This window comes from Eptatretus burgeri, chromosome 11 (assembly GCF_056783735.1).
Source record: "Eptatretus burgeri isolate ZD-2024b chromosome 11, Ebu_testis_v1, whole genome shotgun sequence".
NCBI classification, from domain to species: domain Eukaryota; kingdom Metazoa; phylum Chordata; class Myxini; order Myxiniformes; family Myxinidae; genus Eptatretus; species Eptatretus burgeri.
Genome location: NC_140971.1, coordinates 48,331,108 through 48,336,329, shown reverse-complemented (window position 1 = coordinate 48,336,329; position 5,222 = coordinate 48,331,108). Strand labels below are relative to the sequence as shown.

The 5,222-nt window shown below is 42.6% G+C and overlaps 1 long non-coding RNA gene across 3 annotated transcripts in view; it reads left to right on the top strand.

Annotated features, from left to right (window-relative positions):
* The window catches only part of LOC147017022 (uncharacterized), a 43,758-nt gene extending 39,191 nt beyond the window's left edge, over nucleotides 1–4,567 (top strand). Inside the window, exons 2-4 of one of the 3 annotated variants that reach the window (XR_015049303.1) lie at nucleotides 2,062–2,171; nucleotides 2,327–2,381; nucleotides 3,005–4,567. This is a non-coding gene — a long non-coding RNA (uncharacterized LOC147017022). Of the gene's footprint in view, nucleotides 2,172–2,326; nucleotides 2,382–3,004 lie in introns of all 3 variants that reach the window. The other 2 variants (XR_015049304.1, XR_015049305.1) reach the window with 2 other exon arrangements.
* The last annotated feature ends 655 nt before the right edge of the window (nucleotides 4,568–5,222 follow it).

The following is a 5,222-nucleotide window of genomic DNA, read 5'->3' as shown; positions in this document are numbered from 1 at the left end:
GACACGGAAAACAAACTTGACACATAAAACAGCTTGGCCGAACACCAGGCCTACACATGGGTTGACTTGATTTTTGATCAGAGTTGTGACTTTATTGTGCTTAAGGAATAGAGATGTATGGATAAATATAATGAAAGAGGAATACTTGTGACCCAGCTCTTTCATGTTCTGCAATGCACGTCCCTTCAATTGCTTGAGCATTTTGCGGTTTGCCCGGAAATTGAAAATGGCTTCCTTGTGGCAATGTCAGAACTGCATTGCCACGAGGCGCCCTGGTGGAGGGCCGAGGGGAGACGAGACCCCACAGGTCGATGGCAATTACTCGAAGGCATCTCCGCAGGATGGGAAATGTTTTACATTAAGCTTGAGAAACGGCAGGGGATGCGAGAGAGGAGGGGTTCTGTGCTTTTTTTCATGCCTCGTCGGAGCTCGTCAGACAGCCTTTTGACCTCTCCATATATTTAATCCCCTCTTCCCTTCCACCCCACCATACACGGAGATAAATGATACTCCCTGGGTTAAAATTGTAATGAGATGTGAAGAGGGATAGCCTGTTGGCTTATGGCTGAATGCCCCATGGGTGAAGCACCATGTCGGACATCCCCGCCCTCTCATCCAAACCCTTTTCGTTGTCATGGAGACCAGTGCCGCTGCAATGTCAGATTCTTCCTCTTATGCAGTGTTACATACATTATCGTGTGTGGGAGAAGCATGGCTGCAGAACAGTCGTGACAGTACCAGGAAAAATCATGGAGGTGATGGAGCGGAATTACTGAGACTGATACGGTCAAAAGGCAAAATCTGAAAGTGACATATACTGTATTGAGGAATAAAAGAAAAAAAAAACCTTAAAGACACATTGAAAGGCTGTTGGATGTCCTTAGTTAATAACGTCATGCTACCATCTTGTGCTCCTAAATGTCACATTTAAAGGTGGGAGTTACTGTTTTCCACTATAGTTATGTAGGCGGCCTTCAGTGATAATTAAACATTTTCCAAATAATTAGCAGTTTAAAAAAGCCGTTTTTTCGGTAAATGCAGAAGCTTAAAAAATACCCACAAGACAACTTGTCAATCATGGCAGAGAAAAAAATGTAACATAAATAGCAAGAGTTCTCCCCCAACCCCCCTCTCTCCCCACCCATCCTTTCCCCTCCAAACAATCGAATCAATTCCTCAAGCATAATCGTGACATTTCATTGCTGAAAAAGCAGAAAGAGAACAGCTATAATGATTGTGGATGAAGGATTAAAAACAACCTGTGACAGGTTCCATTCTCCTCAACTGAAACTGGCATTCTCCTTTAACACACTTTCGTGGTGAATTGGTCCTGTGATCCACAGTCCCAACCCCTCCACCTTCGCTCAACGAGTGAGCTCAATAAAAGTGGTGCTTTTACATGCAGGCAATGGGGACAATTTTTTTTGGCATGAACCACCAAGCAGCATGCAATTTCGCAGGTAAAGACACGTCTCGAGGAGGCACCGAGTAAAATGGGAAATGCCATGTGCAATTTGCAAGGCTCACTTTCCGATGTGGTCTCATTTTCATTTCCACACCTGCAGTTTTCACCCCACCCCTCCAAACTTGGGTTTGTACTGCATTATTTCTGGTGTAAAGTCGAGCAGAACTGAAATATTTATCATTCGCTGGGGCTTTTGAAGATGAGTTTCATCTGACGTCTTTGTCTCATTATGAAGAACGTCATCTTGACTGAAATAGAGAGAAATAAATGATGATGCATCTACCTAGCAAAATGCATTTGATTTGATAACCACATTCTTCCGTTAAGGGGATGAAATCTATTGTAATCTTGGACCTCAAAGACAGGCAAGATTGCTGCCAGGAGATAAGGAAGTTTATATAAGTTCTAAAGCGGTTTAGTCGTGTTAGTTTAACCTTTAAAGTACCTATTGGCAGCCAGAATGTACAAATTGTTCTTCAAAGGCAAATGGCCCAGAAGACGGTTCATTGTGTTTGGTTTTTCTTCTTGTGAGTAGAGCCAGCCTGTTAGGAAAAGGAAATGGCCTTGTTTCCTTCTCGGCATCACTGTCACCACAGGTCAACGCGGACAAACACTTGCTTCCGTCACAGGCGGCGTGCACGCTTCATGTCAAGAAGCTCCAAATGGAACAGGTTTGCCCACATTGTTTGGGTACAATGGCTCCAAGGTGGGGATAGGTGTGTTTGTGTATGTGTGTTTTTTGGAATGAATATAATTGTGATATGCACGCATTTCTTTGGATCACTTACTTGTCCTTTGACGTCCACAATTAATCTGGTTTATTAAAAGCAGAATATATTTCATGCACACAATCCACTACAGGCATGGGATCGATTCCTTCAGTCACATGATGTCAAACAAGTTACACAAACAAAGGGTAAGATATAATGTGTGCTTTGATATTGATTTTGTCTGTAGTATGTAGACATATAAATGTTATATTATAGCATTTACTTCATGTGTTTGCTGTGTATGATTACAGCATTGTTGTCTCAAATGTACTTTATTTTGTGCATTGGGGTTTACGTACAATTCTTACTGCTCATGTGTGCAAATGAGTTCTTACCATTCAGTGACTTAAAAGTAATACAGAAGATGCAGCAAATTCCATTCAATGTTCCTTGGTAGCTGTATGAATATGCCTTGAAAAAGTCTAATAGAAAACAATTTATGTTCCAATACTTAAGATGATTCATTTTTCAAAACTAGAGAATTCATAGAACACGATACCCCACGCAGTATTCAGGCATAAACGGGAGGGCCTTGCCATCCATGAAAAGGTTACATTCTTGAAAATCCACCGCAAATCTGCGATGCGAAAACTTAGGGGGTAATGGGGGAAATTAGGGTTTGGGACTTCAACTTTAAAATTTGTCCAAACTACACCCTTTAATTAACATGTTTGTGCATTGTTTTTGTGCTATTTATTTTCATTCATAAAAGGGTTATGAAGAACAAAAAATAAAGTATAATTTTCTTGTATTATAATTTTGTATGCAGCCTGTGGCTGTTGGTTGCATCATTGCTGGGAGCACTGCTGTGCTGCTGATGTAGTGCCCACCCTGGTTCCAATAAGCTGATACTTATTTTGCCGACCTCGGAACGATGACAGGCTGAATCAACCCACCTCGTGGTACTGAACAGCAGGACAGGAGCTCAACCTCAAGACACTAAGATCTGAAGCCAGCCACCTTAACCATTAAGCCAATACCAGGATTATTTTTCTGCATTAAGACCATAAAATAAATTTTATTTTGTTGAGATATTAGCGTTAAAATTATATTTAACAAAGAAAAAAACAACATAAATGTCATAGCCCCTGTTGTTTTAGAAAATTTGCTGAATGGAGTTAAAGAGCTAGCCCATGTATATTTACAATGAAAATGGCCACCAGTCTACCAGTCGGCTATCTTTGATCAGATCGCAAAATAAAGTTAAGCGCAAGTGTATGCCATCATGTACTGTGCTTGTGCTACATTTGAACAAAATCAGATCATGCATGTCTGAGAAATGGTTGGGGACACATTTAAGTAACAAAATGGCCACCTGTCGGCCATCTTGGATCTGATCTCGAAAAATAAATGATGTGCATATGTAATTCATGATTCTTTAACTGTTTGCCAGGTTTGAACAACATCGGTAAATGCATGTCCGATAAATGGTTGAGGACGTGTTCAAGATCGGGTTTTTTACAACTAAAATGGCCGCCAGTCGACCATCTTGTATCTGATCTCGAAACAAACTGATGTGGTTGAGAACATGTTTGATACCGGGTTGTTGTTGTTTTTTTTACAACTTAAATGGCCACCAGTTAGCTATCTTTGATTGCTTCGTGAAACAAAATCATGTGCAAATGCATACCATCATGTTTTGACTTTGTGCCAAGTACGAATACAATCGGTCCATACATATCCGAGATATGGCTGCGGATGCACACATGCATGCACACACGAAAAACGAGACCACATCCATAAGTCCTCAAGTCAAACGGGGGCTAATAATAATGATGATAAACTTGATCCAATAATGTGATGGTGATGTTGATAATGGTGACGATAACGATGAGTTGATGGAGATTATGGTGTTGATGATGCTGGGGGGGGGGGGGGTTGAGGAAGTTATTGTGTGTGACGGGCCAATGAAAAATATGCGAATAAATGTGGAAAATAATTTTCCAATCCGCGGTTATTCGAGCGTATTGACCGCAATCCGCAAACCTTGCCTCAATAGATTCATTTTGACAGAGTGAATCCGCAAAGGTGAAACCCACAAATAGCAAGGGCATCCTGTACTTCAATTTTAATTAAACTAGTGCAGGCCCGTAGGTGTGTGCCCGTAGGTGCGTGCCAGTATGTGCAGCTTCGTTCCTTCGCTCTCGTAAACGACGACTGGATTGGGGCATTGTTTCAATGAGATCGGACCAACCGTATCATAAATGGCCATAACTTGGGAAACACCTGGGAAACATACTCAGGTCCCCAGCGTCAATTGTGACATCATATCAAATGAAGAAGAAGGAGAATTGTGACGCCCCCTCTCTCGCCCCCCTCTCTTGCCCCTCCTCTCTCCCCCCTCCTCTCTCGCCCCTACTCTCACCCCCTCTCCTATCCCCCTCTCTCGCCCCCTCCTCACTCCCCCTCTCTTGGATTGTAATGCCCCCTTTCTCTCACCCCTCTCTCCCTCCCCTCTCTTGCCCCCTTCTCTCCACCCTCCTCTTGAATTGTGATTCCCCCTCTCCCTCACCTCTGTCGCCCCCACTCTCACCCCCTCTCCCTCACCTCTGTCGCCCCCACTCTCACCCCCCCTCTCCCGTCCCCCTCGTGTGACGTCAATGTGATGTCAATTTTGATGTGAATCGTGAAAAAAAAACATTAATTGTGACATCATTTGTGACGTCATAGCACCGTGTCTTGTCATTGGTTGACAGATAAATGGCCGTAACTTGGGAACCGCTTGTCCGATTAATATCAAACCTTGAAAAGACACATACTCAGGTCCCCAGCGTCGATTGTGACATCATACCAAACGAAGAAGAAGAATTGTGACGTCATCGTGCAAAAATAATAATGATAATAAATAAATAAATAAACATTAATTGTGACGTCATTCGTGACGTCATAGCACCGTGTCCTGTCATCGGTTGACAGGTAAATTGCCGTAACTTGGGAACCGCTCGTCCGATCGATATCAAACCTCGAAAAGGCACATCTTCGGGTCC